The sequence below is a fragment of the Narcine bancroftii genome, chromosome 1 (genome assembly GCF_036971445.1).
Source record: "Narcine bancroftii isolate sNarBan1 chromosome 1, sNarBan1.hap1, whole genome shotgun sequence".
Taxonomy (NCBI): domain Eukaryota; kingdom Metazoa; phylum Chordata; class Chondrichthyes; order Torpediniformes; family Narcinidae; genus Narcine; species Narcine bancroftii.
The window spans coordinates 78,658,967-78,686,189 of NC_091469.1; the positions used below are offsets into that span (position 1 = coordinate 78,658,967).

At 42.7% G+C, this 27,223-nt stretch overlaps 1 long non-coding RNA gene across 2 annotated transcripts in view; it reads left to right on the top strand.

The window, feature by feature from the left end:
• The window catches only part of LOC138738777 (uncharacterized), a 41,808-nt gene extending 15,449 nt beyond the window's left edge, over positions 1–26,359 (top strand). For both annotated transcript variants that reach the window (XR_011341735.1, XR_011341775.1), the window contains exons 2-3: positions 5,920–5,989; positions 25,917–26,359. This is a non-coding gene — a long non-coding RNA (uncharacterized lncRNA). The remainder of the gene's footprint in view (positions 1–5,919; positions 5,990–25,916) is intronic.
• Positions 26,360–27,223: the final 864 nt, after the last annotated feature.

Consider the following 27,223-nt stretch of genomic DNA (forward strand, 5'->3'; position numbering starts at 1 on the left):
CAGTCAACCAGTTTACCTATCTCGGCTGCACCATTTCATCAGATGCAAGGATCGACAATGAGATAGACAACAGACTCGCCAAGGCAAATAGCGCCTTTGGAAGACTACACAAAAGAGTCTGGAAAAACAACCAACTGAAAAACCTCACAAAGATAAGCGTATACAGAGCCGTTGTCATACCCACACTCCTGTTCGGCTCCGAATCATGGGTCCTCTACCGGCACCACCTACGGCTCCTAGAACGCTTCCACCAGCGTTGTCTCCGCTCCATCCTCAACATCCATTGGAGCGCTTACATCCCTAACGTCGAAGTACTCGAGATGGCAGAGGTCGACAGCATCGAGTCCACGCTGCTGAAGATCCAGCTGCGCTGGATGGGTCACGTCTCCAGAATGGAGGACCATCGCCTTCCCAAGATCGTGTTATATGGCGAGCTCTCCACTGGCCACCGTGACAGAGGTGCACCAAAGAAAAGGTACAAGGACTGCCTAAAGAAATCTCTTGGTGCCTGTCACATTGACCACCGCCAGTGGGCTGATAACGCCTCAAACCGTGCATCTTGGCGCCTCACAGTTTGGCGGGCAGCAACCTCCTTTGAAGAAGACCGCAGAGCCCACCTCACTGACAAAAGGCAAAGGAGGAAAAACCCAACACCCAACCCCAACCAACCAATTTTCCCCTGCAACCGCTGCAATCGTGTCTGCCTGTCCCGCATCGGACTTGTCAGCCACAAACGAGCCTGCAGCTGACGTGGACTTTTTACCCCCTCCATAAATCTTCGTCCGCGAAGCCAAGCCAAAGAGTACAGGCCCTCCGTCCAAGATATAAATCTACTCAACAATATAAACCTTCTCTATCTCACACCCATCAACTCCTTTTTTTTTTCTGGCATCCATGTTCCTGTCCAAGAGTTTTTTTAATGTCTTTTTTATAACAGCCTCCATCACCATCCCTGGCAATGCATTCCAGACACCCACTACTTTTGTGTAAACAGACTTACCCCTGATGTCTTCCCTAAACCTTCCTCCCCTAACCTTAAACAGATGTCTTCTGGTACTTGCTACTATCTTCTATACTTCTCATAATCATGTAGACCTCTCATCCTTCTTCACTTCAATGAGAAAAGCTCTGTTAACTTTGCCTCATCAGGCACATTCTCCAATCAGGGCAACATCCTGGTAAATCTCCTCTGCCCCTTCTCCAAAAGTTCTAGATCCTTCCTATGATGGGATGACCAGAACTGAACACCATATTTCAAGCGAAGTTTCACCAGAGTTTATAGAGTTGCAACATTACCTTATGGCTCTTGAATTCAATCCCTCAACTAATGAAAGATAGCATACTATAAGACTTCTTAACTACTCTATCACCTTGCAGGGCAACCTTGTGAGATCTACAGATTTGGAGCCTCTGTTCTATCACACTTCAAAGAATCCCACCATTAACTATGTACTCCACGTTAAATTCGACCTTCCAAAATGCATCACTTCACACTTATCTGATTGAACTCCACCTGCCACTAAAACAGATTGTCCCTTTAACAGTTTGTTTCAATCTGAAACATCAGGAATACCATTTAGCATTCTCCGTGGAGAACACTCTCACAGACATTTGGCCAACAGGGAACCATATAATTGAAGCACATGCAACCGAAATACATTGTAGTTGGTACTATCAATACCAAGTTGTTCCAACTGTACACATGAGCAAGGGCTTTGTCTGTGCTATTAGCTAATGGATTCCAATATCAAGGGGCCAATGATCTTAATAAAGCCACCATGATCCAGTTGCTGGCAGCTGTTGCCATTCAGCCCATCTTAATTTGGGATACTTCCTTCACTTGCATTATTCTGTATATTTAAGCAGGTAGTTCATGCCTAAATAGCAAAAGAAAGAATGCTTAAAGCTCATGCCCAGCCCTTTTCCTGCAGGCCTCTCTTTATTTTTTAAATATTTTATTTATAATTTTAAATCATATGACATTAATTATAACATATTGATACAAACGTTATATAATTGAATAAAATTCCCCCAACCTCCCTCATCCACCCCACTAACACCCTTTCTCCTCCCCGACCCACCTACAAAGAAAGAAGAAAGGAGATCATCACTAAAGAGAACAAATTATTAACTTTTTAGCTGTGGAGACCGAGACATCCACCAGGAGACCAGGAGATTAAATTTTAATACCAAGAATTTTAAAATATGGGTTTTATACTTTTACAAAAAAAGGGCATCTCTTTATTGTGCTGCACTGAGAGAGAGTGTGCTACCTTCTTTACAAGTAGTTCAGCAAGACTGGGATCTGCACCCCAGGCCAATATTATATTCAGCCATCAGAAGTACTGTCATTGAGCCACACTCCTCTTTGACCCAGGGTACTAGGCCTGCGGAGACTGGAAATACAATGCTTCTGTTAGTAATCTGTCAGAAAGGAAATGTAAGAGTTCATTGTGCTGCTAGATAGAATGGTAAATTGTTTATATATCTGGAGGCTACAACTCTGCTTGAAAACATTCCTGTGAAGTTTCTGGGAGGTTTTGGAACTTTCAGAGTGTTATATAAATGCAAGATGCTGATTTTGTTGTTGTGTTAGTACAGATTCTATTACCAATGTGTATATGTACATATGTACAGATGGTAGTGTAATCTGAGGCGCCTGCAAGCTCACACCAAGACACAAGAGCAACTTGTCCGTGAACTACTCTTTGCAGACGATGCCGCTTTAGTTGCCCATTCAGAGCCAGCTCTTCAGCGCTTGACGTCCTGTTTTGCGGAAACTGCCAAAATGTTTGGCCTGGAAGTCAGCCTGAAGAAAACTGAGGTCCTCCATCAGCCAGCTCCCCACCATGACTACCAGCCCCCCCACATCTCCATCGGGCACACAAAACTCAAAACGGTCAACCAGTTTACCTATCTCGGCTGCACCATTTCATCAGATGCAAGGATCGACAATGAGATAGACAACAGACTCGCCAAGGCAAATAGCGCCTTTGGAAGACTACACAAAAGAGTCTGGAAAAACAACCAACTGAAAAACCTCACAAAGATAAGCGTATACAGAGCCGTTGTCATACCCACACTCCTGTTCGGCTCCGAATCATGGGTCCTCTACCGGCATCACCTACGGCTCCTAGAACGCTTCCACCAGCGTTGTCTCCGCTCCATCCTCAACATTCATTGGAGCGCTTTCATCCCTAACGTCGAAGTACTCGAGATGGCAGAGGTCGACAGCATCGAGTCCACGCTGCTGAAGATCCAGCTGCGCTTGGTGGGTCACGTCTCCAGAATGGAGGACCATCGCCTTCCCAAGATCGTGTTATATGGCGAGCTCTCCACTGGCCATCGTGACAGAGGTGCACCAAAGAAAAGGTACAAGGACTGCCTAAAGAAATCTCTTGGTGCCTGCCACATTGACCACCACCAGTGGGCTGATATCGCCTCAAACCGTGCATCTTGGCGCCTCACAGTTTGGCGGGCAGCAACCTTCTTTGAAGAAGACCGCAGAGCCCACCTCACTGACAAAAGGCAAAGGAGGAAAAACCCAACACCCAACCCCAACCAACCAGTTTTCCCCTGCAACCGCTGCAACCGTGTCTGCCTGTTCCGCATCGGACTTGTCAGCCACAAACGAGCCTGCAGCTGACGTGGACATTTACCCCCTCCTTAAATCTTCGTCCGCGAAGCCAAGCCAAAGAAAAAGAAGAGTGTAGGATGACTGTGATTGGCTAAGAGTGTAGCCACACCTACTGGCAGGTCTTAGAGGATTGCTCCTAGCCAGACCAGGTCATTCTGGACTGGTCGACCTACTTGTGATATGCTTTAGTTAATAACAGCCTTGGTTTGGATCAACAAGTCTTTGGTTCTTTCGACGCGTACTACAGTTGTGGATGACAAAAATACTACGGTAATTTATGCACACTTAATTTCAACATTAATCAAAAAAAGTTAACAATAGGCCATTTCATGCCAGGCCTCTGCCAAGAGGCTGGCTACAAGTGAGGAGGGAAAACTTAACACCTACCTTTCATCAAGCAGCCTTAAAAGGCTGCTCCAGCATCACATTCATGTCGAGCAGCACCTTGTAGTGTCATCTGGATCTGATGGAGGTGGGGAAACTGGTATCGTAGTGCCACCCATCATAAATACATGGCAGAGCAATGGCCGTCTTCCTTATCCATAAACCCCCACACAGCTGGAACGGCTTTGTGTTTCCCAGAACAGTTCCAGCTGCATAGTAGATTATGAGTAGGGAAGACTGTCACAGCCCGCACAAGCCGCCCCCTGATGGCCCCTGATGGCTCCCACTGGCCCCCACTGCTCAGATGGCTTCTGCCGGCCCCCGCTGCCCTGATGGATCCCGTCAGCCCCGCTGCCCTGACAGCTCCCGTCCCCTTGAGGGGGCGATGGAGTGAAAGGGGTGAGTGGGGAGATGGGTCACTGGCTGACAGCATCATCAGTCTGCCCCTAACCAGCCACTTGCAGTGGCTGTACATTCAAGCCAGGTAGCAGAGAGATGTGTTCCACCGATTATCCTTCCCCAAGAAGGGTTGGATTTGGCACCTCGGAGCCGGCTACAGTGCATTCAGAAAGGCGTAACTTCCGCCTTTATAGTTGGGCATTTTCCTTTCTTGAAAGGCCCTAATGATCAAGCTGTCATCCTTCTGACAGAAATGTTTCATTTATACGTCAGTCTTTCCTCAGAGATAACATTTTCACCTCTGAGACTGATCTTTGAAGGTTTAATCCAGACCTTTCAATGAAGTATTGAGGAAGTTCCAGAGTTTTAAAGAAAGCAAAGGTCTTTCATAAATAAAGAACTGAAGGATAAAAGTATTTCTCAAAATTAGTACTGATAAATGTACCTGATGATCAATGTCCCAGCGCTTTGAAGGAGCTGCATAGAAATAATGGACGTTCAGGAAACCAAATGTTAATGATAATGGGTTTATTATCATACACATTGCACAATGTACATATGCACTGAAATTCTTACTTGCTGAAGCTGAATAGGTATTTGAAAGAAAGCTAGAATAGTAAACTTTATTGAATTTAAAAAAAACTATAAATACATAAGGTAGATAAATAATAAATATTCACAGTATTCCAGTGTATAAAAAGTGAGTTGCAATAATGCAGTCAATAATTAATGTAACAAGAGGAAGTTCAAGAGCCTGATAGCTGTTGGGAAGAAACTGCTCTTGAACCTAGAGGAGATGGTCTTCTGGCTTCTGTGCCTTCTGCCCAAAGGTAGCATTGAAAAGAGGTTATGACCAGGGTGGTGGGAGTCCTTTACGATGTTGTCTGCTTTCTTAAGGCAATGCCACACATAAACGTCTTCAATGGATGAGAGGTCAGAGCCTGTGATGGCCCTGGCTATGTTAACTACCTTCTGCATCCTTCTGCATTCTTGAGTTCTTGAATTGCCAAACTGGGATATTTTGCCAAGTCAGTATACGTTCCACAGTGCACATATAATGACATGCCAAATCTCCTCAGACTCCTTGGAAAATAGAGGTGTTGATGTGCCAACTTCATCTTTGGATACAAACTGAAGTGTTTTTCCTCTTTGATGTCTGCCAAGCTCTGATGAGTTAGCAAGCAAACTATTGCTACCAGAATTGAGCTTTGTTCAAATGTTTGGAAGATTAGGGTACCGTAGTTAGTGTAGTGGTCTGCTGAATGCTATTACAATGCCAGAAACCCAGTGCTGTCTGTAACAAATTTGTACATTCTCCACATAACCATATGGGATTCCCAAGGGTACTCCAGTTTTCTCCCACCCTCTAAAAATGTACGGGATTTGTAGGTTAATTGGTGCATTTGGGCAGCATGGATTCATGGTCTGGATGGGTTTGTAACCATGCTTTATTTCTAAAATTAAAAAAATAAAATTGTTTCATGATTTTCCTTGTACAGGAGACTTGGGAGAGACTGGAAGAGAGTCTTAAAAGAATAGGGTGAAATACAATGTGTGGAAGTTTTCCAGGTAAAACGTGCATGTTAATTCATTCTATTTTATTTATAGCTCATTTTCATTTTTGTGATACACTAAAGTGCCAGAAAAACTCAGCGGGTCATGCAGCATCTAAAGGAAGTAAAAGTAGGGTTAGAGTATCAGCCTGAGCCCTTTGAAATTGAGGCAGATGCCTGAATGTAAAGGTAGTGGGAGAGGGGAGGAAGGGGAAGGAGGAGGAGTACGGGGTAACAGGTGGATACAGGTGGGTCGGTAGATAAAGTTGAGAAGTGAGAAGGTGAGAGGGCAGAGGAGCAAGAAAGATAGCTCTCTGATAGGAGAAGAATGGAAGGGAGACATAGGATAGGGAGAGAGAGAGAGAGCAGGGGGAGGGGGGGTGAACAGAAGCTAACGAAGCTGGAAATGTTGACTGTCTTTTATTTCTTATGGATGCTGCATGGCCTGCTGAGTTTCTGTAGAGCAGGGGTGTCAAACTCAAATTCACGGAGGGCCAAAATTAAAAAACTTGGACTAAGTCGTGGGCCAAACTAAATATTTATTGAAAATTTTCAACAACATCTGCATGTTTTCTCTTCTTTCAACATATGTAACGTTAAACTTTTTCTTATTAAAATAAATGTTTAATAATAGTTTTGGTTAAACTCTTTCCAGAAGAAGTATTAACAAATGAGAAATAAATATTCAATAAATAATATTTCTCTTTAGCCTTTAAGCTCCTTTTAAATGTATTTTTTTTCACAAGCCAACAAGTCCAAAAAAAAAACAACTTACTTCAATGACAAACAGGTTTGTCTTTTAAAATGATGAACATATAGTCTGCCTCCCATCTGTCTTGAAAGGTCCTGTTTTCTGTCTTTCGTTTGGCCATTTTTCGTAAGGGGTTTATTACGTGTGAGTTGGGCGACAGGTCGCAGATGCTAATGAAAGTAAAGAGAGGAGGTGGGGGCGATTAGCGGGCTGACGGGCCGGCGCCAATGCATTTGCAAAGCATTCTGGGATTTGTAGTATTAGCTGTGCATGCGCTATACTGGCGCAGCGGCCAGCGGGCCAGCTCTAATACATATTTGATATGATCTTGCGGGCCAAATATAATTATATCACGTGCCAAATTTGGCCTGCGGGTCTGAGTTTGACATGTGTGCTGTAGAGTACTAGACCTCACCATCTGCAGATTTTCTTGTTTACCTTCATTTACGTGATCCTCTATTAAGTCTATTAAAGGGGGAGAGAATATTTCCCACTCTCATTGGGTTATAGATGTCAGCTTATACTGAGTACAAGTTAAAGAGCCTTAGCAAACCTCAGCAGCCAGTCATTCAACCTATTGAAGCTACTTTAATATGAATTATATCACAGCTGAGGCCAATGGTGACATGTCCAATTTGCACACAAGTTTTTTCTTCAGTACTGATCACTGGTGGGAGCACCAATTACCTCATTGATTCAAGCCATAAACTGGGAGAAGCTACACTGTTAAAGGCATAGTTTTGTGACTGAACAGAAAATTTGACTGATGAAGTTTGATATGATCATGGCTTTCTGAGCCATCAATAAAAACCAATTAAAAAATATTTTTTGGTAAGCAATCAAAAATATTTGGATCCACCATAAAATTCTCTGCCATCTTTCCCTCTCCTATGCTCTCCACCTTCTGCAGAAACTGCTTCATTCGTAACTCCCTGTTATATGTGATTATAGAGAAACATGAGGCCTCCCTGTCTGCCTGGAATATTGTTGATTGCGGGTGGTCACATGTCCTCCCTGTCTGAAACTTATTTAGAAGTCACATCGCCTGTCAATCAAGGTTGGACTCCGGCCACCAATTAGTGCACACCTTCCCATTGGCTCATTTAAATTACTTAAGGTCATCATTGGCCAGATGCCCAGGTCATAACAGTAAATAAGATCAACACATAGCACATTCTCTCTCTCTGCCTTGTGATCCAAGATCCAGACATCATTCCACACTAGATCGCTACTGTGGACATCACTGGAAGGGTCACAGGTAAGGTGTGCACTATACTTAAGCTGAGCTGTAGCATTGCAATAGACCAATAGATCAGTGCTTGCAGAGAGCCGTGCCCCCTCCCCCACCCTGTTGGTACAGGGAACAGGCAGTGTACGTTTAAGTCCCTGTTTTGTGAGTGTGTTAGTAACTGTATGTCACTTAATACTGAGCTGTACCCTGTGGTATAGGGATTGGAAGTGTCTGCTGAAGTCCCTGTCTGCCAGTGTGTAGTATAGGCGGCTACTAGAACTGGAGTCCAACCTGGGTCTGATGTGAATGTCTTTATAGTTGTTTAGTAATACAGTAATTGAGTATTGTTTAATGTTCTTCCCTGTTTGTCTCCTGTGTATTCAATAAAGTTACATACGATTATAACACCTGTGAACAGACTCGTCCATCTGTGAACCCACCGAACCTGATATTCTTCCCAACACCACACTCCCTCATCCACTCCTCCTTTCCCACCAATCCCCCTTTGGTGTCTGGCCCTGTGACCACAAGAAGTGCCACATGCACACATTCCCCTTCCTCATCACCACCCCAAACAGTCCTTCTAAGTGAAGCAACACTTCATATGTAAATCAGCAAAGGTCTTGAGGAATGGCTTGTCTTGAACTGTAGGTAATCTTTATCTTTACCATGTTTGGACATGGTGAGACTGGCTGAGTTCCTTCATCATCTTTGTGTTTTGAGATAATCCACTGCATTTGGTACTCCTGTTGTTGCCTCCTCTATATCAGAGAAACTGGTTGAAGACTGGGAAATCGCTTCATTGAGCACCTGCACTCTGTCTGCTGTAATAGCAAAGATCTCCCACTGCTCACCCATTTCAATTCCCCACCCCATTCCCATTCCAATATCTCTGTACATAGCCTCATGCTCTGCCAGTCTGAGGCCAGCTGCAAATTTGAGGAACAACACCTTATAATCCTTCTGGGCACCCTACAACCAGATGGTATTAACTTAGATTGCTTCATAGCCTCCCATCATCTCTCCCCTTCCCCTTCCTTTCCTCCAGTTTGGTTTCTCTCTCTTTCACCTTTTCTTTGTCTCCTTTTCTCCACCTCTGCATTGGTAGAGACACCCACCTCCTCCAATCTTTTGCCTGTTACTCCAGAACCTGTCCTTCCTTTCCTATTCGCCCAGCCTTTTATTCAGACACCTGCCTGCATTTTGCTCATACCTTAAAGAAGGGCTCAGGCACGAAACATTGGTTATACATCTTTACCTCCTCTGTATCTGAGTGACCTGGTGAGTTCCTCCAGCATTTTACTTGAATATTTTACAAATATGCTTAGAAAATAAATTTCCTTTTTATTATTAAGACAAATAAGTAAATGTGGGGTGGGGGTTTAATCACAGAACAAGATGATCACATCAGAGAAGTAAAACATATATAAGGGAATTTTATGTGTATTTTTGTATCATTTTTGCATTCAGTATTATTTTTGGACATAGTATGAGTTATGATTTAATTGTTTAATTATTATAATTATAGAATTTGATGGCCTGAATGAAATAAGTTATGTAATAATTATGGTTCTGCTTCTAATTTACAATTGATATGTGATATGTATATGATATGATTTGATTTATGTTGTCATTAGTATACCTTGTGTAAAGGGTTTTTGTTAAACTCAATAAAAATATTTTTAAAAAAAATTTCCTGATAAGCAAAGTTGGAGCAACTTTGCAGCCAATTAAATATTTGTTGGTCAAAACAAATATGTCACATTTTTATTCACGAAGGATAGAAATAATTAAGTACAGGGCAACTGTTATCGCCAGTGGCCTGTAATTATGTTCTCAATCACATTCCATTGGCAAAGGTATGTTATGTTCACAATAGAAGCAGTAAGTTTAGGAATCTAAAGTCATCACAGAACCTACAATTGAAGCTTTTGTTTAATAAAACAAATTATCTGTAATAATATGCCTTTTGATTTCTAAAATTGAGGTATACAAACTCCACTCTTGCTTCAAGCTCCAGAATATATTAATTATGTTTAATTAGGATACTCAGACCAACAATTTTCTGGTTTAACAGCAGTATCCAAAATACTTGAAAGCTTACCAAAATCTAAATTTAGTTGTGAAATCTATTTTCCCCACTTCCATGTAGCTTCACAATGGATTACATATGAAATTAACACATGTGCAGGCTACTCCTCAACTTCATCTTTCAAATGCATTGAATCACAATCATCCATGTTTTATTCTTTGGATTGCCCACAACTGATCCCTAATGAAGAAATTTCTAATTACTTGTCCCTCATTTGGACGTAGAATTTCATATCTTAGCAGTTGGTCTTCAACTGAACTGTAGCATGGTACAAAAAGTTTTATAAAATGTAATTATGTGTCACAGTTTCTTAAGGTAATTGCAACTTGCAGAATTTAAGGTAATAGCTTTCCTTAGCAGATAAAGCACAAAAAATACGTAAGCACATAGTACAGGAATGTAGTTGCAGTTTATCCTGCCTACATCATACAGTTTCTCAATATTTCTTCAACAGTATCCCAAAACTTCTAAAACCTGGAAGGACAGGAATATGGGAACACCTCCACTTGAATCCCTTCCTCCTCAGCCCTAGTGATATGTGGACATGGATAATATCACTGTTTCTTTAATGTTGTCAGGCCAGCCTCACAAAACAGTTCTTTGGGAGTACAGGTGCTCAATCTCTTATCCGAAATTCTGAAAACCTCCGAAAACCAAACATTTTTTCAATGGACGTCATCTAAGCTTGTGTTTGGTACCAAACGTAACCTGATGCGACTCACACTCTACTCATGCTTGAATATCCCGTGTTTGGTCCGCGTCGGTAATTAGTGGAAGCATTGGGAACCTCACTTTACAAGTGCTAGCGGAGAAAGCAGAGTCTAGCTCCTCCGATTCGTTGTATACGGACGCCCAGTTTGTCGTAGACAGCTCGACATTAGATGTCTCTGCTGCTCATGGACTTTGAAGTCTGTGAAAATGTCAAAAAGAGCTGCAGAGTCCCCTATGGGTAACAGTGAGAAGCAGAAAAGGAAGCATCTGTCATTATCAATAGCGCAGAAAGTAAAGTTTCTGCAGAAGCCTGATCTTGGTGTATCTGTGCAGCATCTTACTGAAGATTATGGTGTGGGAACTACTACCATATATGACTTAAAGAAGCAGAAAGATACATTTTTGAAGTTTTACAGGTGACCAGGGATTAATGAAAAATAGGAAAACATTGCATAGGACAAAAATTGCAGATATTGACGGTGTGCTGATTGAGTGGGTTCATCAATGAACCATTTATTCCTCTGACTGGTTTGATTGTCATGAAACAAGATGGAAAATTTCATGAAGAACTGAATCTTGAAGGTGAGTGTGAATGTTCACAAGGTTGGCTGTAAAAATATAAGAAATGTCATGGTGTAAAATACCTGAAAATCTGAAGTGAAAAAGCTTCCGCTGATTATGATGCAGTTGAACGTTATATTGATGAAAATGACGAGATGGTATTTGATCAAAACCTTTGCCCAGAGCAAATTTACAATGCTGATGAATCAGCTCTGTAGTGGCGCTACCTCCCTAGAAAAACATTAACAATAGCTGATGAGAGAGCACCATCAGGTCTCATGGACGCTAACGACAGGGTGACTGTTCTTGGGTGAGCAAATGCTGCCGGTACACACAAGTTACGGTTGGCAGTGCTTGGAAGAAGCCAACATCCAAGATGTTTCAAAGGTGTAACAAGGTTAACTGTGCATTATTATGCAAACAAGAAAACATGGGTAACCAGAGAAATGTTTACTGATTGGTTCAATGACCCCTTCGTACCAGTTGCACAAGCCAGACTAGAAGAAAACTGCAAAATTTTATTGCTCCCGCACAACTGCTTTGCACATCCCCCTGCTGGAACCTCTTGTTAAAAATAATGTTTTGAGCATTTACCTTCCCCACCCCCCACATTGTGACATTATTAATACAGCATTGTGACCAAGGAATTTTATGCTCAATGAAGACCAACTATAAAGACTTTTTTTTTTGAGCTGCATGCCAACAGAGGCATAAGTATCAAAGACTTCCTGAAAGAGTTCACTCTTGAGGTTGCCATTTATGCACTTGTTAATGCTTGGAAAAATGTAACTGAATCAACATTAAAAAATGCTCGGCACAAATTTCGGCCTGCAACAATGTTCAATGAAAATGAGCCTGCAGCTGAAGACTTTGAAGGATTCCAAGTCAGTGACAAGAAGCATACGATATCAAACCTCATTGCTTACGCCAAAAGTGTTGCAGCGGAGAATGTAAATATATAGGGAGGCAGTGGACCTCGAAGAAGTGTTGAACATTGACAATGATGCACCAGTTGCGCATTCCTTGAGTGATGGAGAAATTGCTGAAGTGGTGGTAAATGATGATAAGCGTGAGGAAAGCAGTGATGAGGAAGTGACATTGTGAACACAGGTGAAAAAAATGCCCAAAATGGTCAAAATGGGTGATCGGTTCATTGGTGGCATGAAACAACATGCATTTGTCAGTGAGCATGAGATCTTGGCAGTTTATTCAATTGAAGAGAGACTGCTTAGGCAGAAACCTCTTTTAATGAAACAGTTGACACTGGAAGAAGGCTTTAAAAAGAATCCAACCTGAAGACGATGACCACCATAACAAGGATGGTGACTCTGTTGTAATGTGCTTTTACTGCATGTACAGTATATTTTCAGGTGCTTAGCTTGGTTTGAGCCAGTTTATGTTTGACATTTTACTGCATGTTTTACTTAAAAATTACAAAAAAGTTTGCTAGTAATTTTATGGTCTATCTTTACCTCACCCCCACCACCCTGCTCCAGTGCTGCCGCAAACCCCCCCCGTCCCCATCCAGCGTTGCTGCGATCCACCCCCCCCCCAACCAGAGACCCTTCTAGTTGGAATGTGTCTTTGTTTTGTGCGAATTGGAAACAGCGCAATTATTTAAAAGTAACACCGCTACTAATTATTCTATTATCCGAAAAATTCCGAATTCTAGAAAAAATGTCTGTTCCCAAGGATTTCGGATAAAAGATTGAGCACGTGTACATGCAGCAATCAAACTGAATTCAAATGACATCTTAAGAATCAGATTTATCATCATGAACAAATGTCATGAAATTTGTTGTCTTGAGGCAGCAGAATTGTGCAGAACCAGGTGAAAAATTACCATAAATTACAATGAAGTAAACAAGATTTTAAATATATAACATGCAAAAAAAGAGAAAAAACCTAGTGTCTATAGGTTCATTGTCCATTCACAAAACTGGTGGCGTAAGGAAAGAAGCTGTTTTTGTAACATTGAGTGCTTGTCTTCAGGCTCCAGTACCTCCTTCTTAATGGCAGCAGTGAGAAAAGGGCATGGCCTGGCTAGTGAGGGTCCTTCATTGTAGAAGCTGCTTTCTTGAGGCACCATCTCTTAAAGATGTCTTTAATGGAGTGGACTAATGTCCATGATGGTCAGTTTACAACCTTCAGCAGGCTGTTCTTGTCCGGTGCATTGGGACCTCCATACCAGACAGGGATGTAACCAGCCAGAATGCTCTCCATGGCACACCTGTAGAAATTTGCAAGAGTGGTGACATATCCAATCTCTTCGAACTCCTAATGAAATAGAACTGCTGGTGTGCCTTCTTTAGGATTGCATCGACATGATGGTCCTAGGATGGGTTTTTAGAGAAGTTGACACCCAGGAATTTGAAGTTCTTTACCCTTTCCACTGCTGACTCCTCGATGAGGATCTCCTGATTTCTTCCTCCTGAAATCCACAATCAGTTGCTTAGTTTTGCTAATGTTGAATGGATGATTGTTGTGACACCCCTCCACGAGCTGATCTACCTCACTCCTCATTACCATTTGTAATGTTGCTGACAACCAAAGTGTCATCTGTAAATTTGTAATTGCCATTTGAATTGTGCCTAGAAACACAATCATGGGTGCTGAGAGAGTAGAGTAGTGGGCTAAGCACACATCCTCGAAGTGTGACTGTCTTGATTGTCAGTGAGGAGGAGATGTTGCTACCAATCCGCACAGGCTGTGGTCTTCCGATGAGAAAGTCAAGGTTCCAGTTGCAAAGGGAGGTACAGAGGCACAGATTTTGAAGCTTGCTGACCAGTTCTGAGGGGACAATGGTGTTGAAAGCCAAGCTGTAATCAATGAAACACAGCCCAATGCAGGTAATGCTGTTGTCCAGGAGATCCAGGGCTGAGTGGAGAGCCAGTGAGTTTGCATCTGCTGTGGATCAATTGTGGCAAGAGGCAAATTGCAGTGGGTCCAGGTCTTTGCTTAGGCATGACGAACCTCTCAAAGCATTTCATTACAACGGGTGATAGTCATTGAGGCAGCTCACCCTGCTATTTTTGGACACCGGTATGTTTGATGACCCTTTAAGCAGGTGAGAACCTCCTCCGATTGCAGCAGTGAGAGATTGAAAGTGTCCTGGTGCTTTGTCAAGTGTTCATTTGCTATTTGAGGTTTAAATTTAAAAAAATCAGATACTGTAAATTGGAAAGACAAATAAAAAAATGCTGAAAATACTCAGCAACAAGCAGAATGTGTGATGAGATTAACAGAGATAACACTGCATGTCAGAACTGAGAGGAGAGGCAGCAAACTAAGAAACAAGTCGACCTCCACGTAGCCAGCCATTTCAATTCTAAGTCACACTCTCAAGCTCACATGTCTGTCCATGGCCTTTCACACTACCCCACCCTGACCACCCGCAGATAGGAGGAACAACATCTCATTTTTCATCTGGGCACCCTCCAACTCCAGGGCATGAACATTGAGTTCACTGCATTCCACTAATCAGCTTGCCTTCCACCCCTTAACTAGTCATTCCAGTTCCTACTTCCTTTCTCTCTCCACCTAGCCTAGGCTCCTCCCTCCTTCCTGCAGTCCTCCCTCCCCCCTCCACCTATCATCTCCCACCCTCACCACATTCCCTTCCCCCTTCCCCCTTTTGTTTGGACATCTCTCACATTCCCCACACCTTGATGAAGGGCTCAAGCCTGAAATGCCGGTGATGGATCTTTACCTTTGCTACATAAATGCACTGTTTGACCTGTTGAGTTTCTCCAGCATTTGTGTGTGTTTTTTTTCAAGAAACACATTGAAGTTGTGTAAAGAAATCATTTCTGTAGGAAATCCCCAGACAATTAGAGCTTGACAGCAGAGAGAAATTGAATTAATATCATTGATGTATAATCTACAGGAGAACTGACCAATTCTGATACAACAGAGGTGAGCTATCTGAAATCAATGAATTTCTTGATGAATCCAAAACCTTCAACATGCCCAGTTGTAAGTTGGGGTGTCATTCTTAAAATGTAGTTTGGACCATCTTAGAACAGTGTAGGGGACACTGAGATGAAGAATTAAAGTGACTGGCAACTAAACACTGACCTCTATCTTGTCAAGGCCAGTCAACAGCTGTCAGACTCCTCCTATCAACCCCTCTCACAGGACCCCACCACCACACATCAAGCCACTGTCTCCAACACCATCTCCAAACTCATCACCTCTGGTCACCTCCCCTCCACAGCCACCAGTCTCATTCTCTCCCATCTCTGTGCACTGCCCATTTCTACCTCCTACCCAAGAAACACAAACCCATGCAGACCCATTGCTTCTGCCTGCTCCTGCCCCACCCAACCAGTTTCATCTTACCTTGACTCTATCCTTTCTCCTCTGGTCCAATCCCTCCCCACCAACATCCGCGACACCTCACATGCCCTCTATTTCCTCAGGACCACGATGCCAACCTGGAGAGATTTCTCTAGATGGCAGAGGCATCGAACCTCACATATAACAGGGAGAAGTGTGGATTCAGTACCACCTTCCTCACCATCCTGGCTTGTGTGATAGTACAGACCTATCACCAATGTATATAGTTACAGTATCTAGAGTGCTGAGAGCTTAGCCACGCCTACTGTCTGGGCCTTAAAGGGTTGTGTCCCCAGCCAGGTCGGATCATTCCGGACTGGTAAGAAGAATCAGAATAGGACATACGTAGTAAATGGGAGAGCATTGATGAATACAGAAGAGCAGAAAGATTTAGGAGTAACGGTACATCGTTCCCTGAAGGTAGAAACTCACGTGAATAGGGTGGTGAAGAAGGCTTTTAGTATGCTGGCCTTCATCAATCATTGCATGGAATATAGGAGTTGGGAGGTGATGTTGAGATTGTATAAGACGTTGGTGTGGCCTAATTTGGAGTTCTGTGTGCAGAATTGTAGGAAGGATATAAACAGAGTGGAGAGAGTGCAGAGAAGGTTTACCAGAATGTTACCTGGGTTTAAGCATCTAGAGTATAGGGAGAGATTGGACAGATTAGGTCTTTATTCTTTGGAGCGTAGAAGATTGAGAGGGGATTTGATAGAAGTATTTAAGATTATGAAAGGGATAGACAGAGTGGATGTGGATAGACTATTTCCATTAAGAGGAGGAAAGATTAAAACAAGAGGACATGAGTTAAGAATTAAGGGGCAGAGGTAACATGAGGGGGAACTTCTTTACTCAGAGAGTGGTAACCGTGTGGAATGAGCTTCTGGGAGAAATAGTGGCGGCGGAGTCAATTGTATTATTTAAGAAAAGGTTGGACAGGTATATGGATGAGAAGAAGATGGAGGGTTATGGGCATTGTGCAGGGAGGTGGGACTAGAAAGGGGTGTTTGGTTCGGTGCGGACTAGAAGGGCCTAATGGCCTGTTTCCGTGCTGTAATTGTTATATATGTTATGAAGAGCTCCTGTCTTTTGCTAATAAAAGCCTTGGTTTGGATCAACAAGTCTTTGATTCTTTCGATGAGCTCTACAGCTTGCAATGTGGAACATAGTATCATCAGTCTCGACCCCAAAAGCATGCGCCCCTTAATGGAACTACCCCACCCCCACACTCTCAAGGCGCTCCGCAGGTGCCTAGGACTCTTCTCTTACTACTCCCAGTGAGCCCTCTGTTTCTCAGACAAGGTCTGCCCACTGGCCCAAGCCACCACTTTTCCCCACATCAGACATGACATCACCACAGTGCATGCCATGGACGAGACCACCCCATTCCAGGTGGAGAGCGATGCCTCTGATGTTGCCCTCGCTGCCACCCCCAACCAAAGGGGCCGGCCCATGGCCTTTTTCTCCAGGATCATCCATGGTTCCGAGCTCGGACACTCTGCTATTGAAAAGGACGCCCAAGCGATCATGGAAGCAGTCCACCGCTGGCACCACTATCTGCCATGCAGAAGGTTCACTCTTTTCACAGAGCAGCACTCAGTGGCATTCATGTTCAGCAGTACACACAGGGGCATGATCAAGAACGATAAGATCTTGCGCTGGATAGTCGAGCTGGTCACGTTCAGCTACGACATCCAGTATAGGCCGGGGAAGCTCAACAACTCCTCCAATACCCTGTACTGGGGATGCATCAGTGCACAGTCCGAGCAGGTTCAGGCATTGCATGACACCCTTCGCCATCCAGGCATCACACACCTGTACCACTTCATTAAGCCCCAGAACCTCCCCTTCACCGTCCAAGAAGTCCGGACCACGAATGAGTCCTGCAGGGTCTATGCGGAGTGCAAACCGCACTTCTTCTGCCCACCACAGGCCCATGTAGTAAAGGCCACTTGGCCCTATGAGTGATTCAGTGTCGAATTCAAGGGATCACTGCCTTCCACAAATAAGAACGTCTATGTCCTATTGGTCATAGACGAATACTCCCGTTTTCCCTTCACCATCCCTTGCTCTGACACATCCACCACCTCCGTTATCAGGGCTCTGACGCAGATCTTCACCATGTTCAGATACTCGGCATTTATCCACAGCGACCGGGGGGTCCACCTTCATGAGTGAGGAGCTGCACCAGTACCTGGCGGTGCGAGGCATCACGTCTAGTCGCAAGACTAGCTAAAACCCCAGAGGGAATGGGCAGGTGGAATGTGAGAACGGGGTAATCTGGAAGGCAGTCCTCCTGGCCCTAAGGTTGAAAGGCTGGTCCATCAACTATTGGCAAGAGGCCCTCCCTGAGGCACTCCATACCATACAGTCGCACTTGGGCACAGCTACCAATCAGACCCCTCACGAATGTCTTTTCTCCTTTCCTAGGAAATAAGTGACAGGCGTCTCCCTACTAGCATGGCTGGCGTCTCTGGGACCAATACTCCTCTGTAAACACGTGAGGACCCACAAATCCAACTCCCTGGTCAAGTAGGTGCACCTCCTCCCAGTGAATCCAAATTACGCCTACGTCAGGTACCCCAATGGATGTGAGGGACACCGTCTCGACCAGAAATCTGGTAACACCCCCACCCCCGACACACCTGGCCCATCCAGGATCTCCCAGGAGCCAACACCCTCTCTCTGCCTCTCCAGAGGGTCCCACTCCCCACGGTCCTGCCCCACACCTACACCCTTGTACTGTTAGACATTCCCCCCCACTCTGCCAGACACCATCCTGCCTACACCGCCGGCTGCCCCGGCCACCCCAAACCCAACCAACCTTCAGACGGCCCCGCCCCTACCGACATTGACCAGGAGCCTGTCCTGTGATGGTTCCACACGCACAGATAACAGGTAACCACCAGACCGCCTGAACTTGTAGATACTACTCAGTACTGAGAGAACACCTGCCCAGTCCCCCGCCCCGAACTCATTTTAAAAAGGGGGTGAATGTGTGATACAACCACTAAACTGGTCGCACTCCTTCCAGCCTACTGCAAGGGGCAGCCACTGTAGCTGCAGGTAGGCAACCTGGGAGGCTGGCCCCTCCTGCTGACTGTCAATCATCAGCCCATATAAAGAAGACTCGAGCTGGCCCCTTTGGGAGCAGTCAGACACGTGTAGCCAGGAGTGGACTGAGACCTGGTGTGTACTAGTTTAAGCTAATTAAAGCCTGTTATACAGTCTGTGGGCTTTATGGTGCACTGTTAGACAGAAGCAAACACACAAAACTGAAGAGACTGTGCAACAGGCTTTAATCGACCAAGGCATCCACAGAACAGGGCTGGCTATACAGCAGTAAACTCTGAGTGAGTCTTTGGAGGGCCGGCGCAGGCTTATATCCCGGAGGGTGATTGACACCCGACCAGGTGGGGCTTGATCCATTCAGGTCAGCTGATTGACAGCCGGCCAGGTGTTCTCCTGTCCCCCATACTCTCCTGCAGGTACAGAGGTTACCCCCTGCAGTAGGCCGGTGGTGTACCACCACAGACTTTGCGTCAGAATTATTTGCTCTGCAGCGCTCACAGGATGCTATATTGTAAAGATGATGTGATCACAAAGAGTTGAAAAGTTAGCAAAAAATGTTGTAATCAAATTGTCTCAATTTCACTATTGGTTAATTGCAAATTAAGTTTTTCTGCATTGATCCAGCAGATTGATGTTCCTGTTGTTTATTTACTGCTCAGTTTTATACTCTATTTCCGTGAAAACCAATCCCACCATCATTATTTAAATTAATATATATTTTAAAATTAAACCAGGCAATCATGTATTTTTTAATCTGTCCTCCATTTTAGATTTGTAATTATTAAGTGGTTGAAAAATGTAAAATGTTGGAAATTACTGATTGGAGAGAATGTGAGAGCATTTAATGAGATGGCATAAATATTGGAAAGCATGATCGACAGTGAATTTTTAGTGTTGGATGTGGTTAGGTTCATTGCAGGATCTTTTCTATCCTGTATATTACAATATTGGTTGTAACGTTAGTTTAAAAGCTGCTCTTACACAAAAACATATCTCAAAGGTATTTGGAAATAATTTGAAAGAATTATTGCAACACTCTGATGAGATCACATTTGGAATATCGTGTGCAGATTTGGGCATTCTTCAAGATAATGTTTACACATTGGAAATGATTCAGTGAACCAGAACAAGGATGATTCCAGGACTTCGGGCTATGAGTTATAAGGAACTGTTTGCAGAATAGAATCTGTTTTAACTGGAGACCAGAAGGCTTAAGGGAAAATCATTCACATTCTTAGAGTGCTGAGAAGCATAAATAATGATGATATCAGTATTTAATTTGGACAGTGAGCTCAGAATTGTAGGTCATAGGTTTAAATGTCTGCAACTTAAACAAAACCAAAAAAAAAAAGATTTTTTTCAGAGTTGTCTCCCAATTAAAAAAATACATTAAACTAAATTCTTCAAAAATAAATGCAGAAATAATGCAAGGTGAGATTAAAGTTGAAGGTTGTATATTTAATGCAGACACTTTAGCAACAACACTGTTTCAGCACCAATGATCGGGACCATGGTTTGAATCCCATGCTGTTTGCAAGGAGTTTATACATTCTCCCCGTGTCTACGTGGGTTTTCCCCGGGTACTCCAGTTTCTTCCCACCGTTCCAAATGTACCAGGGGTTGTAGATCAATTGGGTATAATTGGGCAGCATGGACTTGGAGGCCGAAAGGGACTGTCATGGTTCTGTATGTCTAAATTTTAAAAAAATATACTTTTTTTGTATTTAAATTTAATGTAGGTCGCAATTAATATTCTTGTGTTTCAGCTTGAATGCTTTTGATGATCTGGAATTACCTTTGCAGTACATTATTTCATAGGATGAAGTGGAAAAAGAGCTGAACACAATGAAAGACAGTAATGGATCTATAGACAAAGTGTACTGAAGGCTTTTAACTTGCTCATTTTATATTTTCTTATTAAATTTTAGATTCAACCTTCCAAATTACTTCTCAAATTGGAATTTGATGCCTATTATATACTCTTGTGAGTTCAGGAGCTTTGAGTGGGAGTCACAATATATAGTTCACTGCATGAACCATTTACATTATCATCTGGTTTCCCTTTGGATGGTGTGATAAAATTGAGATGAGTGGTTTGGAGAATCACATAAGCATTGCCATGTTCCAGTAATTTACTTTGCTGGATATAATTACTGTGTGATGTGTACCAACTGGTTGTGTGAGTGCCCAGGAATGCAGAAAGCTGCAGAAGGTACCAAACATACAAAGGTCCATTGCAGCCTCTGACCTCCATCCATTGAATTCATCACAGTCAACATCATAAATGATCTCTTCTCACTACTACCTTTTGGCAGCACCATCAGGTTCAAGAGCATTTTCATCCCAACAGCTATCAAGCTTTTGAACCTTGTCACACTAATGGACTGTTCTGTCACCACAATAGAACTGGCTACATGCACTCCTGTAACTCTTTTTTTGCACAATGGCAACTATGAATATTTACTATCTATCTATAAAATAATTATAAAATAAAAGACCAGTTAACAAAATACTAGTTTTGTATCAATATCAATAGAAATGTTTCTATTTTAATTACAGTTACTTCCCAACTTATGACCATAATTCGGACTGAAGGATGGGTTGTATCTCGGAATGGACACATGTTGAAATTGTGCATTTGTGTAAATAAAATAAATAAAAACATAAAATTTATGTGGTTTATGTTGTATTTGACAAACTATATCCAGGGTACAAGGCATGCAAGATCCAAAATGTGTGTACTTACCTTGTTAGTTGGCGCCCCAATGTCCATAGGCTGGGCGCGGCCATCTTGATTCCTGTGCACATGTGCAAGTCTTCGGTTGCTGCATGTGTGGTGGGTTCATGTATTGGAGTTTGGTTCGTTCATGTGTGAGAGTTGAGCGCCCTAACAATATTGAATTTGCTCCCTTAACTCTTGCGCATGTGCCAACTGAATTCCAATACGTGAACCGCACATGTGCCAACCGAAGACTTGCGCATACACACAGGAATCAAGATGGCCACACCAGCCTACGGATCTCAGGATGCCGACTAACAAAGTATGCACATTTTGTAAAATACAACATAAACCGCATACATTTTATATTTTTTTATTTATATTTTTAAACAAATTTTCGGTCATATGTGCAGATGGAAGTAAGTCGCGTAGGTCACAAGTTGGAGAGTAGCTGCATTTGACAAATCTTTTGGGATTCTTTGAGGAAGCAACAAGCAAGATAGACAAAGGAGAATCAGTGGATGTTGTTAGAGAGATTTTCAGAAAGTCTTTGACTAGGTGCTGCACAAAAAGCTGCTAAACAAGATAAGAGCTCATTGTATTATAGGAAAGGTGATCATTGACTGACTGGGAGAAGGGAAGGCGTGGCATTGAACTGGGCCTCTTCTGATTTGCTGTCAGTGGCTAGTGGTGTTCTGAAGCAGTCGGAGTGCATCCACTACTCTTCATGTTATATGTCAGTGATCTGGAGAAGGGAAAACCTGATTTTGCAGCCAGGTTTGCAGAGGATGCAAAGATAGTTAGAGGGCTGGTAGTATTGAGAAACAGGACAGACAGGTAGGAAGGATGGGCAAAGAAGTGGCAGGTGAAATATAATGTAGGAAAGGATATGGTCAAACACTTTGATAGAATGAATAAAGCATAGACTATTTTCTAAATGGGAAGGAATTCAAAATCAGCGGGTCCAAAGGGACTTTTAAAATTAAACCAGGCAATCATGTATTTTTTAATCTGTCCTCCATTTTAGATTTGTAATTATTAAGTGGTTGAAAAATGTAAAATGTTGGAAATTACTGATTGGAGAGAATGTGAGAGCATTTAATGAGATGGCATAAATATTGGTTAACTAACAAATTGAGTTGGTAGTAAGGAAGGTAAATACAATGTATGCATTTATTTTGAGAGGACTAGGCCCTGGTCAGAGTGCATACAGATTGTGCAGTTTGGGACACGAAGAATGTGCTGGCATTGGAGATGTTCCAGAGGAGGTTCACGAGCATAATCCCAGGGATGAAAGGGTATATTTGATGGTTCTAAGCATATGCCCATTGGAGTTATAAAGGATGAGAGGGATCTCACTGAAACCTGCCAAATATTCAAAGGATTGGACAGCGTGCATGTAGAGAATATACTTTCAGTTGTGGGAGAATCTAGAACTTGAGGGCAAAGCCTCACTATAAAAGGATTTACTTTTAGAACAGAGATGATGATAAATTTCTTTTGCCAGAGTGTGGTGAATCTGTGGAATTTGTTGCCACAAATGGCTATGGAGGCCGTCATTGGGTATATTTAAAGCAGAGGTTGATAGGTTCTTGATTAGTAAGGGAGTCAAAGGTTAGGGGGGGAAATAGGGATGAGTGGGTAAAATAAATAAGCCATGATCGAGTGGCCTAATTCTGCTCCAATGTCTGAAGGTCTTTTGGTCTTTAAACAGAACAATATTAAATGAAAGTTAAATGTTACTAAGGTGAAATATTGTAATAGTTCTTAGCATTCTCTGAGTTTTTCTTTACTTGAAGTCAACTTCCAACATTAAAATTGGCCATGCAATTTAAACACACACTAAGGTCTATTATCTTCAGGCAATTTTTTTTTCCCTTGAAAATGACTATTTAATTTGTATCCCTCTCAAATGAAACAAGTTTACTGCTGTTTGATATTGGATACTGTATGCAATTCTAATTCCACAAGTATTTTAAATACATTTTTCTCCTCTTCTACTACTTAACTTTGTTCCATCATATTAAGCTCTGGAGTCTATCAGATACAGAGCCCAGTTAGGTGGGTTAGAAGGTCATACGATAATTTGACAGTAGGCCAAATGTTTACAATAGTTTGGACTGTCAAAGCCCATTCCTCAATCTCCATCTTTTTATAAATCTAATTGTTCACAAGATGTAGACCTTAAGGGAATGTATGTGTTTATTATCCATTGCTAATTGTTCCTGAAGTTAGGAGGTAGATTCACAGAGGGCTTTGGAATCATAATATGTGCTTTGGGCCAACCAGACTGTACTGGCTGCGAATCACATATTTACATTAATCCCACATGTTTCTTTTATTCTTCCCACTTTCTTATCAGCTCCCACTGATTCTACTGCTCACCTCCACACAATAACTTGGCTCATCTACCTACCAATCCATGTTCTCTTTGGAATGTAGAAGATACCAGCATATCCTGACTAACCTATCCCAATGTAGCATCTCAGGTATTCATATAATACTAATCATCAACAGCCTCTTGGATGAAGGTGAGGGAAGGGTATTCCTGCTGGCATAGAACAGAATTAACCCAGCAGGCCATGAAAAGATATTTCAGAGAACAGGCATGTGCTAAATGGGAATTACTCAGATGGGCAACTTAGTCAGCATGGGTGAGTTGGGTTCAAGGACATGATTCCACACTGAATTGTTATGACTCTATAATTCAGCCAATATTGTCCACAGCCATGTATTCACAAACAAGCTAACCTTGTCCCTCAATTTTTTTTAAGAGCTGCAGATGCTGCAGATCTGAATTAAAATTCTGGAACAATTGATAAAACCGGATTTGAAACATAGAGGAGACTGCAGATGCTGAAATCACAATCTGTTGGGGGAAATCAATGGGTCAAGCAGCATAAGTGGGAAGAAAAGAACAGTGGATGTTTTGAGCTGAAACCTTTTATCGTGGCTCGCTAAATGTAGATAAGAAGCTGAAGTACGGATGACAGGATGGAGAGGCTGGGACAGGAACTCCATGTGGGAGCGGCAAAACGTGACAGACAGAGGCAGTTTAATTTTTCTTTAGCTTTTAAAAATATTGACGTTCAGCACGATAGCAGGCCATTTTGGCCCACGAGTCTGTCCTGCCCAATTGACACCCAATTAACCTGTACCCCCAGTATGTTTCAAACAGTGGGAGGAAACAGGAGCCCCAAGGGAAAACCTATGCAGACACGGGAAGAACGTACATACTCTTTACAGGCAGCACGGGATTTGAACCCTGGTCCCGTTCGCTGGCACTGTAAAGGCATTGTGCTAACCGCCACACCCACTGTGCCGTCACAATTAGCAGTCTATTGGCAGATGCCAGACAAAGGGAGAGAGTAGCAAGAAAGACAGGTGCAGGAAGATGAGTTGTCCAGGGTGGAATGAGTGATTAGAAAAATAAAGGCTGCCTGTGCTGGAATCTAAAAAGAAAAGAAGGTGAGAATGGTAGTTATAAAGAGAGAGATCAGATAGAATTAAGGAATGAGGTGGGGAGGAGGTGCGGGGTGGGGGGGGGAAGAGAGCCGATGAAACTAGTGGGGAGATAGGGTTGGAGGGGATGGAGACAAAGAGGAGAGGGGAGGAGAATGTATGGGGGCTGGGTGGGGGTGGTTGAGAAAGGGGAAGAGCAGAAGGGGTGCAGAAGAATAGAGAAGGGGAGTCATTTCTTGAAATGAGAAAATACTGCATTCGTACAATTGGGCTGTAGACTGCCTAAGCAGAATCTGAGGTAGTGATCCTCTAGTTTATATTGGGCCTCAATCTGACAGTGGAAAAGTCTCAGGACAGACAAGTCGGTGTGGGAATGGGAAGGGGAGTTGAAATAGCATGTATCTGGGAACTCCAGTTGGCCATTGAGGACAGAGTGACTGGGAAAAAAAAATCATAAACTTCCTTCTCAGATCTGATGAAGGGCCTTTGATCTGATAAATTGACTCTATTTGTTTTTCCTGCCTGACCTTCTGAGTATTTCCAGAATATTTGGTTTTATTGTAGCCCTGCCACTCGATTGAAATTAAATCTCCCTCTCATACTTTTAATTCTGGGGTGATCTGCTGATTCAACACAAGGAATTATAGAACCACTTCCAATGCTCAAGGAAGTTTCGGAACCATGGGAGCCATTCACTTCATCTCCTTTTTCCTCTGGGGAACAGTTTCAAAGAAGCAATTCAAAAAGTAAAGTCACATGCTGAGCAACACAAACTGAGGGTGACATTCATTGCTTTTCAAAGTGGAAATGCAGCATAAGGCAGCAAAAATGTGCAGGTATTGGATTTGGAGACGGTGCAAGAATCATGAGAAAAATAAGTTATTATAGCAATCAGGAAAGGTAGAACATGTTGTGGTTCAAGAAAGTGGAGAGTAAATGTGACTTGATAAAGTTAAAGAGAATTTGAAATGATGATGTTATGATGCTGGCTCCTTTCTTAACGCAGCGTCTCACATGGGTATCTTTGATGGATGGGAGGTCGATACTCATCAGCAAAAATGAGGAGTTGTCTTACAGAGAAGAGGTTGATAGTCTTGTCAAATGGTGTGATCACAACTATCTGAGTCTAAACATGGACAAGACAAAGAAGATGATTGTGGTCTTCTGGAGGATGAAGGTCGACCCTTCTCCAGTATACATCAATGGCTCCATCGTGGAGAGGACAAAGTTCCTTGGTGCCCATGTAATAGATGACCTATCCTGGATTCACAACACCTCCTTATTAGTATGAAAGGCACCGCAGTGTCTTCACTTCCTAAGGTGGTTGAGGAAGGCAAGTCTACTGACCCCTAGCTTGACAACATTTTACAGGTATACAATTAACAGAGTACTGTATAGTTGCATCATTATGTTTTATGATAGTTGGAATGCATCAGACTGGAAGGCAATACAGAGGATCATTAAAGCAGATAAGAAGATCACTGGAGTCTCCCTTTCCTCTAATAATGACATTCACCGGGAGTGTTACTTAAATCTGGCTCAAAGAATTATTGATAGTCCCTACCATCTATCACACAGGGTCTTTAATCTAATACCATCAGGAACGAGGTACAGAACCATTAAAATCAAGACTGCCAGGCTGAAAAATAGCTTCTTCCCACAGATTGATGAATAGTATCCTGTTGACCTAGGTCTTTTATAAATGAAAAAAAGTAAATTATTCTGAAATATTTATTTTATTTTATATTTTATACACATAATTGTGGTGCTCCATGTCTGAGTGTGCACTGTGGTCCAGAGAAAAGAAATGTTGTTTCATCTGGTGGTATATGTGCAGTCAGATAAAATTGGACTAGATGGACTTTACGCATCTGTGTTCCTGTGCACTTAAGTTTCCAAACCAAGCAGGAGCAACCAATCAGTATACTTTCCATCCCACATCTGAAGAAGTTCAATAGAGCAGCCATTCTCAATGGGAGAATGGCATATTGACACAAAGCTATGGACTGAAATCATTGCTATATTTTTTATGTTTATTTACACATTTGGTAGAGAGAATTATGGATGAAACTGACTAAACTTGACTACTCAATTGGTAAGGGGCCTATAAACTTTGAACAAAGTCCTAAAGGGGACCATAGCCAAAGAAAATGTTAAGAATGGGTGCAATTGAGTATTTGATAGTACACTGAATCTTCTCAGACTTCTTAGAAAGACATGGTGCTGGTCTGCCAACTTCGTGGTTACATCAATGTGTTGGCCCCAAAATGTGGACACCCAGGAACTTGAAGGTTCTAACCCTCTCCACTGCCA